Source organism: Rhinichthys klamathensis, unplaced genomic scaffold (assembly GCF_029890125.1).
Source record: "Rhinichthys klamathensis goyatoka isolate OS25496 unplaced genomic scaffold, OSU_Roscu_1.1 h1tg000401l_1, whole genome shotgun sequence".
Taxonomy (NCBI): domain Eukaryota; kingdom Metazoa; phylum Chordata; class Actinopteri; order Cypriniformes; family Leuciscidae; genus Rhinichthys; species Rhinichthys klamathensis.
In genome coordinates this window covers 785,371-801,162 of record NW_026606902.1, presented here as the reverse complement: position 1 = coordinate 801,162, position 15,792 = coordinate 785,371, and the positions used below count along the sequence as shown (strand labels likewise).

Sequence of the window (15,792 nt, the reverse complement as noted above, 5' to 3'; positions counted from 1 at the left end):
ACATGATGTGCGTGACTCGTGAGAGCCGCCTGGCTTGTCACACAGTAACTAAAAAAGGCGGGTCTTTGCGAACGGTCACTATAATATTAATGATAATGATTCCATGATAATGCATGGAATATTCGGCAAAGCGCTACTAAATAACAGGGCTAATTTGTGGGGGGCGTTGCGTGGTAAGGCTTTGGCAATCAGATGGCTAGTAGTATCTGCTCCACAGCCAATCAAGGGCCCCCTCCTTGTTCGGGCCCCGGGGCTTTAGCCCCGCCTAGCCCTATTGTTAATGCGGCCGTGCTTTTAGCGCACGCCAGCGTGTGCAATATTCACCCAAAATCACTCTGGTCTTGTTTCTATATCCTGCGGCCTTTCTCTTCTTATCATACACGTATACATTTTTTCTCTTTCGACCCTCAGCCATTTTCAAAGGAATGGCTGAAACCGTAACTCATCACACATAATACAACTGAAAGTGCGCATGCGCAGAAAGCGAAAACTACATAGGGACGAGCACGTACGACGGCCTTACGTAAACATATCACCAGAATGATTGACACTTAGGTGGACCAATAGTATAGGCTACCCACCCGGAAAAAAGAAAATCCTCCGCTATACCTTTAAGACACGTCTCATAATCAAAGCCCTATGGAGCAGTATTAGACTCACATTCTGACTAGAATATGAGTATGACGAAGTCAGGCTATCGTTTTGCTGTTTTTATAAAAATAAAAACCATTGTAAAGTACTGTAAACGTCTGCTCTGCTCATCCAGCAGGAGTTGCAGTCGCACACGGTGCAGCACGAATCACAGTTCACTGATTGATCGTGTGACGATGGTAGATGATTCGTTGCGCAACAGAGCCTTATCGTCTGAAAAAACCCTTATCTTGGCGAATGTGCGCTCAGCACTGCCGCTCCCAAAACACTGAGTACATGTGATCGCGAATTTGAAAGTGAAAGCAAAACACGAGCTCCCTGATGGGCGCAAATTAGCTACATACAATAGCTTGTCTCCCAATATCAAACCTATCTCTGGACTGTGTAGTGTGGCTCTGGTCTTGGTACCTGTTTGCACTTGACTACTGAGAGAGTACTTTGATTATGGTTGCACTTGCACTTATTGTTTGCACTTAATAAAGTGTTATTTATTTTTGTCATTTATACTGTTTTTATTTCTATGTTCAATTTGTGGAAAAGAGTTCAATATTAGGAGGTCACACACAGCCTCAATCAGAAGTTCTGGAAGCTCATATATCATGTACAGTCATTTGCAAAACCTTTTACAGTGCTTGTATAGGCCTATTGTTGTCTTTCAATGCATTTGATAATTCATACTCATAAAGTAGAACTGAAATGACATTCATTACAAGATTATTAGTTTAAAAAAATTAAAATGGCACCTGCAGACTATTTTTCCAGTCATGAATTTTGTCATTGAGGATTTCTATAAAATATTGTGCAAAAATCTCGTCTCGTTCTCGTGAACCCAATCTCGTGTCTCGTCTCGTGAGATAAGTGTTACTCCAGTCTGCACATGACACGATCATTCAGAAATCATTCTAATTCGCTGATTTGATACTGAAACAGTTGTGCTGCTTAATATTTTTTTGGAACCTGTGATACTTTTTTCAGGATTCATTGATGAATAAAAAGTTAAAAAGAACAGCATTTATTCCAAATATAAATATTTTCTAACAACATAAATCTTTACTATCACTTTTTATCAATTTAACACATCTTTACTGAAAAAGTATTTATTTCAAAAAAGGAAGAAAACAAATACTGACCCCAACGTTTTGAACGGTAGTGTACATGTTACAAAAAAAAAATCTATTTTAAATAAATACTGTTCTTTTTTTAACTTTTTTTTAATTTTATTTTAGTTTGACTGCATGTTAGAAATATGGCTAAATCAAAAGAATGGTCCAAAAAATTGAGAGAAGATATCTTCGCCCTTCAAAGATAAGGAACAGGATACAAAAAGATAAGGAAGGCACTAAATGTTCCTAGAGACACCGTTGGAAGCATAGTTCACAACAGTGGTTACACTACCTGGACGGGGCAGAAAAAGGCAGCTATCAACGGCTGCAACCAGATGTTGAAAACAGTTATGCTGCGCAATGTATTTGTGAAAACCATTACTATTATTTATTTTTAGGATTCTTTGAATATAAAGTTCACAAGAACAGCACTTATTTGAAATAGAAATATTTTGTAACAATGCAAACGCCTTTACTTGTTTTGATCATTTGTGTCCTTGCTGATTAAAAGTATTAATTCCATTTAAAAATAAAATAAATACTGACCCAAATTTTTAAATGCTAGTGTATATATTTGCGTATATGACAAAAACAATCTAATAATATCACAACATATTAAATATAAGCCTAGCTTAGATGGATGTGGATGCTGCACCCATTAAATCCAAAGACAACTGACTATTCTTGTCTTGTTTTTTTGACTTCTCATTTGTTGCAGAGAGTGCATGAGGCCCAGCTAAACCACCTGATTCCTGCCCCTATGATCACTACCATGTTCACAAGCTCATTACACAAACTCTTCCTGGAACTGGAAGTCACACCATCTGAAACACACCTTGATTACAAGCCACTTTAATCACTGTTTTGAGCCTGGAATGTCCAGAGCGATTTTTAAACAAAATCACCAATCATCTGCACAAATTATGGAAGAGAAAGTGGATTTCCCAACACTGAAGCCCCCAAAAATGGACCTCAAACATAAGTGTTTATACACTCAACAGTCTGCTGAAATCCTGAAAGGGAGTTGTTGGACACCTTTGGAGCGGACAGGATCGTGAAAGAGGGTACGGGTCATCCGTGTAGCGTAACCACGGCAACATCTGTTTTCAGCGCATCAAAATATTTTCGGATTTTCACACTCCTACATTCCACACTCACCTTCTGGCCCAGAGGAGTTATGCTCATATTGTTAAGTGGCTAAAGGAGCCTGGTGTGGCTGTGGGTGGTGCAGAGGTTCAGGTCTATTCATTACTAGGACTCATCGTGCCCTTCATTTAGAACGCAAAACAGACCAGAATTCTGCATTCCATTCTGACAAACCACGTCGTAAAGATGAGGGTGTGAACATGGACGTGTATAGGTGAGGCACAAGGCAACCAAAGAAGTGGAACAAGTTTTACACACAGACACAATTGGAAAAACTACAGATGTCCAGTGCAAAAATTAAACAATGTTTTAGGCACCTTTTATTGACCTACTATGAAAACAGAAAGTACTAAGTATATGTGCACCTATAACGTACAATCCCTTTACTTTACTACAGGCAATGTGAAACTCAGCGTCTCTGAAAGAGCGGATCAAAGTCCAATAGCCTGTCAGATTGAGCCAATCAAAACAAACACGAGCAAACGGCCAAAAATAGACAAAAACTAGGCATACTGTAAGATAAGACCAAATGCAATTGAATAAAACTACCAAAATATAACCGTTATGCAATTTTTAATAACCTTTTAATGCATCTGTGGTCACCTATTAGTGCAAATATATTGGCCAAATAAACAGGAAAGTAATCCTAATCTAATCCTATGCAAATTATCTTGAATCTGTATTGTATAGTCAAGTCAAAGGTGATGTATAAGAGAATACAAGGACATCCTTTACTTCAGAAACCACTGTCTTGTTCTCCATTTCTTCTCTGCTCTCATAGACTACTGCTGTACTGACACCTAAATTATGCTTCTAGTTTGTAGATTGCACCTTATTCATCCAATTATTTGGCTGGAACGATCAACCCTGTGCATACATAAATCATCACTCCTAACCGAATCGCAGGTTTGGAAGTTATATACAGCAGATATTTTGTGAGTGAATTTGGGTCAGTTTGTGATCTGCATAACTCTAAAACAGTGCAAACAGTGTGTGTGAAAATAGCAATGTTATCAGGGGGCACAACTCATTTTTTTGTTAATATCCGCAACTTAGGTTCAGAATCCAGAACACATGAGCACAGACCAAGAGTCATGGCTAAATATGTAATTCATCTGATTTGCATAAAAATCAATCCTGAGTATAACCAGGTCAGAATTTTCTAAATCTACATGGACACATCAGTGTATCAATCCCTGGACCCATTGCTTCGCCAATTCTAAAATCACATTTTTAAGGAACACTTTTTTTTCTCTCTTCAAAAACAGATGGTGGCCCTTACCAGATCCATAAGCAGTGAAGACTGCATAATTTCCTGGAAATAACTAATGGCACTAGTAAACGTGACTAAGGCAGATTGTGCTTGTATCCTTGAGCACGGTCATAATAATATCCACTATCTGCTGACCCCTCTCATACCCTAAAGAGCGAACACAGCTTTTTAAGCTTCTTTAATGGTTGAAAAACCACACATTCAGTCAATAATCTTCTAAATGCATGTAAAAAAAATGTCACTACTTTCAGAAGCACCACCAAAAAGTGCAACCAAAACCATTTTTGTTGCAGTTCACCTAGCCTAATAAATGTTACATAATTGAACCTGACTTAATACTAACCTACAATGATGTGTTCATTGTTACACCCATTTTGAAGTCATAACATAATAATAATGCTATAATGGCATCATCTTCCATTCAGACAAATCAAAACAAATGAGCCACATCCTGCTGTAGCCAAGAGAAAAATGTCAATCTTGGTGCATGAGTGATACACCAGCTTTTTTCCTGGGACAGTTGACGTTGTGACTTAATTTGATGAGTTAACCAGGAGGAAAAAAAACAACAACTGAGAAATGATTTGATTACTTGGAGTCCTCAGTCAACCCACTCGACAAGAGAGGTGAAAACGCTCAACAGCAGACAGCCTTGACTTGACCTCTGAGAAATACACTTAATGTCTCATAACCAAATTGTAACTATTGGAAATGTCACTGTAGGCCAAACATTGCTGTATTAGGCTACAGACAGACAGACAGACAGACAGTAGGCCAAACATTGCTGTATTACAGACAGACAGACAGACAGACAGACAGACAGACAGACAGACAGACAGACAGACAGACAGACAGATAGATAGATAGATAGATAGATAGATAGATAGATAGATAGATATAATTAAATTACCTCTTCTACCATAGCACAGAATGTTCTCTCTGATAAAAAAATAATTCAGTTGACGTTTTGTCTGAGAATAAATTCAGCATATTTTGCTTATAACCATTATCTAGAACTTATGTTGAAACCAAAACACACAGAATACATTAATAGCTAAATAAAATACTTCAGACATAACAGTTAGCTCATTTATTCTGATCACTGTAAAATGGCATCATAACCTTGCGGTTTGGCTGCAAATACCGATTCTATTTCTTTTCATATGTCGTTGCGCAATACAAGAAGATCATGATGAATATGATATAATCGCTTGCTTCTCCTCCAGCTCAGGAGAACATCTTCTGCGTTATACTGAATTTCAAGCCGATCATCCTTCAACTGACTGTATAAAACGCTCAGATATTATACTGGGAGACTGAGGGTCATGAAAACATCAAACTCATACCGTCAGGCGATTCCCACGGGCAAAGAAAGGGCGATAGTTTGAAGGAGCTCGGACTAAATCAGACAAACTCTTGATGTTTGTTTAAGGCTGTCCGGTGTACGAATTCGCCAATGTGCAAAAGGTCTAATGCTGTCTAAATGCAATACATAATACATCCGTTGTCAACATAATGTGTTTCCCTGCGGGTAAGACCGTTGCCTTTCGGTGGGTGTCAAATCCAGGAGGGAAAAGACAGAACATAAACCATCACTATCAGATAATGTAGCCTATGTTTCTTTCTACTTTACCTGATACTTGTTGTCGTTCCGGGCGCCGTCACAGCCCGTCTTATTTCACCGTCTGTCTTCCACTTTATCACTTTAGCCAAGCTATTTTCCTCCCCTGATCATGAAAAGTACAATTTTTCCTGCCTCAACTCTCTTTCCTCCATATTTGCAGCTTCTCCACCAACAACAACATTAATGACGTGCTCTCGACGGTCACGTGACCACGGCTGTGGGTTCTAAAAATAGCGCGCGACACGACAGATTACAACCCGCAGAGCGGGTCTCGCGGGTCTCAAAATCCGATGTGAAGACCGCTGTTAATTATGACTGTGTCTGAGTTTGCTTCAAAGCATGGTATAAATTTACCAGGAGTTTTCTATGTTTTATATATGCATAGCCTATAAATATTTGAACAGGAACTAAACTGGTTTTAGAGAGAAGAGGGCGTCCCCTTTTGGTAGGTTAAGGAGTAGGCCTACTGTATGTGATGCGTGGGGAGAATGTGGTGGGCGAGCGAGGATGTTACAACACTTACTTACAAAATTTCTTAAAGGTGCTGTAGGCCTATGCCAGGGCTTTTCAATCTTTTAGCTGTTGATGTGATTAATATGATTGATTTATATGATTAATTTATTTTAATCTTATTTTTTAAAAAATATTTATTTATGTAGGCCTATTACATTTTTTACACTATTTTTCTTTATACTTTTCCACAGACCCCCTGCAGTCTCCAGTTTGAAAGCCCCTGCTTTATGTGATTTAACCCGTTTTGACTAACTTAAGCAATGCAGGCTTAGTCTTTATTAAAGGTTCAATTATCTATAGCCAATTTTTTGCTAATTAAAGGTTTACACAATTTTGAGAAATTAAACTTGAGGCATCCTCCCATCACAAGCTGAAGACGCTCCATGTAAAGGCCCATTTACACCAAGAACGATAAATATAAAGATAACTATATAAATAACTGTAGGCCTATATTACCGTCCACACCAGCGGACAACATCGTTCTGTTTATTCTAAGCGCGTGCTTGTCTGCCACTTTAAATGCTCGAGCTCGTTACAGCATGAATGGATTCTGATTGGCTGTCAATTTATTTCATCGTTAATTAGCTAGCTAGACAAAATCGTTCTGAAAGGGATCCCATTCCCAACGATGTCGTATCTCTGTGCCATTATCTTTATAGCTGTGGTGTGACTGAACTCTGCTATATTCTTTAATATTGAGAACGATTTTTAGAACTATATTTTTATCGTTATAGTAGTTATAGTCCTCCTTGGTGTTAACGGGCCTTAAGTCTTCTAGAAAATCGGATAAAGGGCTAAGGCCACTCTCTTGACTTCCACAACTACCGGTATACCTATTAGCAAAGCTTTCTGAACATAATTTTAAAGCGAGTAACCATTGTCTGTACTCAACCAATGCATTCTGGGTGGAGAGTTGTGGGGATTTTCTCTTTTTGCATCCTGGGTTTGACATCTTGACCCCCCACAGGCCCACACCCACCTGTTTTGTGCTTAAATTCTATTCATTCAAATGCTGCAACACTCTCAAATGATTTTTTGCATTGGTAATGCTTTTGACATTTCAAATGAGCGTTTCTGGAGGTGGAACGACGGCTTTTTGCTCGTGGGTGGTTCATCTTGACAGTTCATTTCAAGTGGTTCGGTATTCTGTTCTCCAGTGCACATGCAATTACCCTATATCACTTAGATCAAGTCTTATCGTGGTGGTCTCATAAATGCAGTCTCTCTCTCTCTCTCTCTCTCTCTCTCTCTCTCTCTCTCTCTCTCTCTCTCTCTCTCTCTCTCTCTCTCTCTCTCTCTCTCTCTCTCTCTCTCTCTCTCTCACACACACACACACACACATGCAAACACAGCCCATAGTGGTTGTTTACTCTGCTCTGCACATTCACCAGGTTGCCATGGATGCATCTGACTGCCTGCTTGCATGCCTCATTCTAGTCCACAGGTCACTACAGAGCCATGCCTTAAACATAAATATGTACGCATATATTCATTATACACATAAACAGATTCATTATACACATTATACACATGACATTGCCCTTAGACTTCAGACTATTCGAGAGTGAAGCAGTGCATCAGAGCAGACTGGAATTCCAAGCAAAGGGGGAAACTCTCTCTCTCTCTCTCTCTCTCTCTCTCTCTCTCTCTCTCTCTCTCTCTCTCTCTCTCTCTCTCTCTCTCTCTCTCTCTCTTCCCAGCGAGCGGCAGATAGTTTGCTCTTCTACGTCAAAGGCTCATTCATGTGAAGGTGGTGTGGAGCGATCGATGTGCACATGTTGACAGATAAGAAAAGCAGCTAAAAATAAACCATCCACGGCAAAAAACCATCCACTAGCCTACCTCACAGCCGCAAGGACAAACACATGAATTTTTGCTCTCTTCCTGGTACAACAGAGAGAAAACAGGATAAGAGGAGGATGAACGCAGAACAAAGATTGAGGAAATGACACTGAAACCAACCCTCTGTTTAGCAGTAATACATACAACACACTGCATGAGTGAAGATGTATGTGTGTGTGTGTTCAAAAGTTGCAGGTTATTGCATAGTTGAACGTGGAAAATGTTCACCCAAAAATTAATATTACATCATCATTTACTCACCCTCATCTTCTTCCAAACCTGTATTTACATTTATGCATTTGGCAGACGCTTTTATCCAAAGCGACTTACATTGCATTTTAAGGTACACATTTACATTCGTATCAGTTCTTGCTTTCTCAATCGAACCCATTACCTTGACGTTGCAAGCACCAACACTCTACTGTTTGAGCTACAGGAAAGACTGTATGACTTTCTTCTGTGGAAAACAAAAGAAGATTGTAAAGAATGTTGGTTCTGGACATTGTGTGGACAAAAAACACTTCTCAAAATATCGAAAGATATGTATATATATATATATATATATATATATATATATATATATATATATATATATGCAATATAGAAAGTCTCTCTCTCTCTATCTCTCTCTCTCTCCCTCTCTTTAGAGAGAGAGAGAGAGAGAGAGAGAATATAGAAAGTCTATAGGCCTACCCCTAACAACTTCAGGGCAAATATTGACAGTATTTAAATGGCAATATAAAACACCAAAAGGATCTCATTCATCTTATTATGAAAATATGAATATTTTATTATAATTTGTTTTATTTCATTTGGTATTTTAAAAATATTGCATTCACAATTCATTTTATTTTATTTATTGAATGTTTTTTTTTTTTTTTTTAAATTGTTCATTTGATGAACTTTTGCTTTCTGGCTATGCATCTTAGTTGATTTTTTAATTGATTCAGTATTTAAATATTAGTAATCAATTGATCACTGATTGCACTGATCAAAAAATCGCACTCTTCCCTTTATATAGTAGGGAAAAAACAGCATGGGACAAAAGAAGTACGTCAGAATTCTCAGTACTCATAAAAGAGAAGGCAAAAAGTACTCGGATGACTTACTTCTTCCGGCGGGATACTAAAGTGTGCATACGATGGACACTTTCCATCCCATGAGACCACGGAGTGGATTTATGAATGGCAGTGAATGGACATAACTGACTCTGGTAGGTCACATGATAATGAAAGCATGGCATATGTAGTACGTCCAGATTACATTCATACACACATTCTAGCCTATAGAACATACTTTTTTAGCGGTTGCAAAGTATTTATTCAAAATAAGTACCAACTCAAGAGAGTATGTGATTTCGGACGCAGCCATAGTGTTTTTGCAAAATGCAAAATGAACATGAATGATTTGACTAAATTGACCAAACATTTTTTTTTTTTATCCAACTGACAGCCATCACCATTACTAAAAATACTGGGTTACACTTAATCTAACTAAGGTTTAACTTCATTAACTATGGCCTGGTTTCACGGACAGGACTTTAATTAAGCCAGGATTAGGCCTTAGTTCGATTAGGAGATTTAGCTTTCATAAACAAGCCTTATCAAAAAAAAAACATTACTGATGTGTGTCTTGAGACAAAACAATGACACTGATATGTTTTAAGATATGTCAGTGCAAGTTGCTTTCAGTTATAACAGCTCAAACATGCATTTTAGTCTGACTAGACTTAAGCCAAACCACAGGGATATGTACTTACCAGGGTTAGGGTTTGGTTTAGGGTTAGTATCGTGGAATTATGTTATCAGTAACTACATGTAATATGTACAAGAACACTGTAAAAAATAAAGTATTAACAAATACTTAAATAAAGCATAGAATATAGCTTTAGATTGCTTAAAAATGTAGATGTGCCAAAGCGAATCTTTAGGAGAGTGCCGAGATCCGGGCAGCAGCACGTCTCCATGGAGAAGCATCTCCAGTCCTAACAGTTATGACTCACCATTAGCGCATGAAATAAAAGCATGAAAACCTCCGCGGTCATAGTCCTCCCAAAAGCATCCGTGACGTTATTCCTCACAAAGATTAGGATCATACATTGTTTCTCACTATGATAAAAACAAACTGAGGTTAATGCACTTTCACACAAACAAATTCCATTTCCTTTTCCCTCATAATTTGTAATACTTTACTTACATAACCTACATACAAATATTTACATGTACCCACCCCTACACAAACTATAGAACCTATAAAATTTGCATGTTATTTTTCCGGTCTTGGACTCAAAAGCATCCAGAGAAAGAGGTAGCCTAATAAGGTATAGTTAAAACAGGCACAATTGTTATAGGCCCTCTAATATAGGCTAATTCATATCATATCATATCATCATGAACTACTCATATTGTCATATTATTATATATAGTACTAAAGGAATTAAAATAAGGTAGTAATTATTTGGACTCCTGGTGTGTCTGTTTTCAAATGTGCTCTTTTGCATTTTATTTTTAGCTGTTTTCCTGTCTTCCTTCTCTCTGTTAGTTCTTGGCTGGTGTTGGAGGCCATCAGGCAGAGAGCCGGCTGTTGTCATGGCGACAAGACACGTCGCCGTACTGCAAGTTACCAGTTAGCAGGTTAGCAGGTTAGCGTGCCCTGGAAGCAAATCAAAGCACTGAATCGCCGTTCTGCACAATTTAATGTCCAAAACACTAACCTGGCTCTCGAACTCGCACACATATTCCAGTGTAACCTCACAGCTTTGAGATGGGCCAAGTGACATTCCTGGTGGGTTGGGGTTAACAAATTTTTAACAAACAGATTTTGTAACTATATTTTGTAACAAAAGGGGCGGGTCATAAAAGGGACTCACCGAGCCCAACGCTAAGGAGTTTACTGGTTATTTGCATCTGACACACATCTGTTGACCTTCATTAAGACTTTTTATTTGAATTCAGTTAAGACTGTGCTTATGAGGATACTTGCTAAAACGAGCATTTTCGTCCGTTTAAAGGCAGGGTAGGCAGTTTGTTTCTAAAACACTTTTCCCCAAATTTGTTTAACCTGTCTTTATATACCAATACATATCTAGAATGTAAGTACTATGAAAAGGACTAAAGGAGAGTATAAAAATCGAGTGTCTGTAGTCCTCTCAGGGCTGCAATAAACACAGCTACTTATTCCATCCGGAACGAATGCAATGATTGGCTGGGCGACTGTCACTCTCCCTCGCAACCATGGCTACCACCCCTGCTGCTACAGGAGCTGCCCAGTGCCCACATGCGCGCACCCGGTTGACTCGCTCATTTCGAAAGAGGAGAGGCACGTACCGGCCGGAAGCTAGGAACTCTCACAATTAAGGCAGAGAAAGAGCAGTCAAAATTCCCAGCACCACCTGTGCCTGCATATACAGTCAGCGCAGGCAAACAAGGCAAAAAAAGGTGACGTCACTCCATGCACTGCGCTCCTCTCCGCTCGGCGCTGGTAAACGCGTTCTCCAGCTGAGCGGTCGGCATCACGTGTTCATGTGTTTTGGGGGCGTGGCTTTGGAAGGAGCCTAGAAGGGAGGGGGTGGGAGTTTCTCTGTTGAATACTTTCAAAATCCAGCAGTTTTCTGCTAGTTTCTCAAACTTACCTACCATGCCTTTAAGTGCGATAAGATGCAAAAGAGACCTCTGTACCTTATCACAGCAGCGCCATCCCTGATTTTTAATCGGGAATGAAAGCGAGGCTGTGAGCGATGGACAAAAGCTACGTTTTCATTACCCTTCAAATTGCGCAAATTGAAAATACATCCAGTGGAAACACGTCAATTTCACAAAAACTCCCATATATTGCAAAAAAGTTTTTACGCTTGCATGAGGTGGTTTTTCAGGCAATTCGAAAAAGGATTATTTCGCAAAAAGGCAATGGAAACAGTTTTTACGCATTTACAGCACCTGACGGTGTGGTATTTGGACAGAAGACGAGACAGAGTGCTTCATTATACTCATTAAAGACAAAAGTAGTACGGGAAAACTGGATTCTAACAAAGAAATGCCACAATTTATGACAGGAGGGAGAAACACCTCATATGTGCCGCTCCCAAGTATAAGGGGCTTTCCTTGCTATTAATGCTTGGATTACACGCCTACGTCTCCTTCGATTAAAAATAATGGCTAGTGCGGTGGATGGGATATGTAAACCTACCAACATCCATTGCCATGATTTTTGGAATGACTGAAAATGACGTTTTAGTCGCAAACGCCGTCGTTTCGCAATAGTTTTTTTGATAGATAAGTAATCAGGGAGCTTTCTACAGCTTTTTACAGTTGATGCCATTGAAAACACAGTAGCCTAAGTCTACCTGGCTTTCATACCTGTCATGGCGCTGCTCTAAAAAGGTCTGTCTGAGACGCAGCTCTCTGTGTGCGCGCGGGAAATAAATTGAGTTTCTTTTGCATCTTCTTGCTCATGAATGGTTTGAATGTTTATAAAGACCGCGGTCACGTCCTTATACCGCTTTCTAGTTTCTAAATAACAAGCGGATTTTTGATTCCAAGCAGCCGAAAGCACGATCTCCCTCTGGAGCTGAATTGAACATCGCAGCAATTTTGCAATGATTGGTTGTTATTTGGCGTGGGGTCAGGGAGGGCCAAGCTGAGAACTGGAGCCGCGGGCCTGGCGCAAACCTGCTGTGCTTAACGGGACCCGCGGGACCATGCAATTCCCATTCACATTCATGGCTGCGCCTGTCAAACAAGGTCAAAAAAGGACAGACGTCAATATAGATGCATGTCAGTGAGAAATCCCTGCATCCTTGTGCATAATGTGCAAGTTTCACGTGGTAAGTTTCACAGGGGACATTTTTATAATCCTGCAGTGAGACAAACTCAAACTGAAGTTGGATCTACCTGACAGGAAGTTGGCCCTTAGCTCAAAAAGGACGAGAAACAAAGGGGGGAAAGAAAGTTTCTACATTTGTAATCGTAAAACAGTGAATCAATTGTGAGTCATTGCTTTGTGATGTCATACTCGAAATGTCATCTCTCATCACTCACTCCCACCCCCAGCAGAATGGCAGGAAATGAAAGGACAGGGAAAGTGAGGGGAAGAATGGTGTTATTGACGGAGAGCGGGATTATAGCGCTGAAGATAATGTCAGTGCTGTGACACATCATGCATACACATTATGTCAGCATAAGCTCTAATATTGTGGCCAATGACGAGACAGGAGATGTTGCAGATGAATTGCAGCTATATCCACAGCTCACTGCATCCCTCTTGTGGTCGGTGTGTGAAATAGTATAAAGGATGATATTCAAGGTTCAGCTGGTATAATGCTGTGCCTGTGGGCTATGTAAATGAACTCAACAGATAATTCTGTCCTGACAAGGCAAATCGATATACAGTTCTGCAGTTTACATACCACTTGCAGAACATGCTAGATCATTTCAACAAAATAAGAGGACTCATAAAGTGTGCATGTTATTTTATTTTATTTAGTAATGTCCCAAATAAGCTGTTGCACGTAACAGATGTTTACATAAAGTCCACAACAAGACAAAATAATAACTGAATTTAAATGAACCAGTTCAACAGTTTACATACTCTTGAATCTTAATACAAGTAAACAAATGTATTTAATTAAAATCTATCTATATTTATTTGCGTGCTATTAAGAAAGTTTTTGACTTCCATCCATCCATTTTCCAAACCGCTAGCACCCATGTAAGTGTTTTACTTAAATAAATAAACACATAAATAATATTAAAATTAAATGATAAACTTATGATAATATTAAATGTTTCTTGAGCATCCAATCATCATATTAGAATGGTTTCTGAAGGATCATGTGACACCGAAGACATTTTAACATGTAGGTCTATATTAAAAAAATAAAACAGTTATTTTTCTATTTCAAATTGTAAAAATATCTTACAATATAACTTTTTATTGTATATTTGATCTGCAGCCTTGGTGGTGAGAGCAAAAGGTAGCCTACTATTCCAAAAACATTAAACAATATATTTTGAACTTTTGAACGGTAGTATAACACTATAAAGAATCAAAACAGACATCACTAATAACAAATAAATAAATAAACAATCAATTATTATTAATCGATTGCTTAGCCTACTGTTTAGATGCGAGCATATGCATTCTCTCTGCATGATAAATGATTGGAAGTGCTGAAATATAATATGGTTTAAGTATGGTTAGACAACATGATCAATCACACAAAGATGCAGGTTACCAAGGCAACGGAAGCATCATCCTCTGCATAATAACCCCTCCCATCTCCCGAGCAGCAGCCAATAGTGATAGCGCGGGGCGTGGCCAAAATATGCCCGTCAACTTCCAAGTGCGTCAAGCCCTTGTGAGCTGAAGTTAATGTGGTAAATGTCAGGCAGGCGCGTGAATCGTGCGTTTAAATCAGCAGAGAATTCGAGTTAATTGTATAGAAAGATTATCAGATACATTTTTGAAAGTAGGTTACAATACCCCTCCGAGCAACAAAGATCTCGTGATTCTTGTCTAAAATACACAATAATAAAAAACACACCCTTGCCTCCGGCTTTCTGGAGTCGTGGCGCAGGTGAGTGACACTTTTTCGCACTATTGACAACGCGTGTGATGCTGCATCATAATTTAGTGGAAAATACTATTTAAAATGGCATCAGCTGTGGACTATGGTGTGCATGACGTCTGGAGGAGTTTTCCCACTGTTTTCCAAGGGTTCATCTTAAAACTTGTTATTATCACGACGAGGTTAGTGGTTCTAGACCTCTAAACATGATGTGTTTGCAACAGCTAAGTGGGAGTTTAAGCTTGTTAATCATCATGCAGTCGTTGTTTTTACACAAGGTTAATGTTGTGCTTTCGTAAGTCTGGCAAAGACCACATGATAAACACACGAGACTGAAGGTTTTTATCTGCATAATGTGTTTACTTAAGGTTTCATAATGCAAACGACAGAAGTCACGTGATTATCCACTGGATAATATCCAGACAACAATATGAAGACTTATTGCAATTCCATTGTACATTAATGCAACTTCTTTACTGCAAATATTAATCACTATGAATGTTAAATAATATTGCAATTACAGAAATGATTGTGCATTCGTTATTTCATGCCTGTATAGCATATATCCACTTATTAGTTTTATTAAAGGGTAATAAACCCTAAAACAACTTTTTTTTTAGTTGATGATCAGTAAGACTAGGGCTTTATTAATGCTGTTCATTGATTCGAGTACATTTTTTGACATTTGGGTATAAAGTGTTTGAATTGGTAAAAACGTCTGAGTGCTGCCCTCTTCTGGTTGAACGGTGGCTACTGCAGTTGAATGTTCCTATTGGATGTTGTGGTACTGCGTGATGTAAGCAGGTACCAGCTCACCACCCCCTTGCCCACAGAGAGATGTGGGCCTAAGGTGCACGCCCCTCCGCTGGGCTCCGCCCACTTTTCCAGCATTTTTCAAATATTGCCAGTGGGTGGAGTCAGGCTCTGACCAGGGGTTGAGTTACCCTTTAATGAAACAAATAATTTCACTTACTTGATTGTTTCTTATAACTATTTCAGGATCTTGGCTCTCTATATCTTGAACATGTTTGGGTCGCAATTATATTTTACATGAAGAAAGCAAATCTACTATCCA

The 15,792-nt window shown here is 38.9% G+C and overlaps 1 protein-coding gene across 1 annotated transcript in view; it reads right to left on the bottom strand.

Annotated features, from left to right (window-relative positions):
• hdac5 (histone deacetylase 5) overlaps positions 1-5,999 on the bottom strand; it is a 78,478-nt gene extending 72,479 nt beyond the window's left edge. The window contains exon 1 of the mRNA XM_056234704.1: positions 5,807-5,999. The gene's annotated coding sequence lies outside the window, so the exon portion shown is untranslated. The remainder of the gene's footprint in view (positions 1-5,806) is intronic.
• Positions 6,000-15,792: the final 9,793 nt, after the last annotated feature.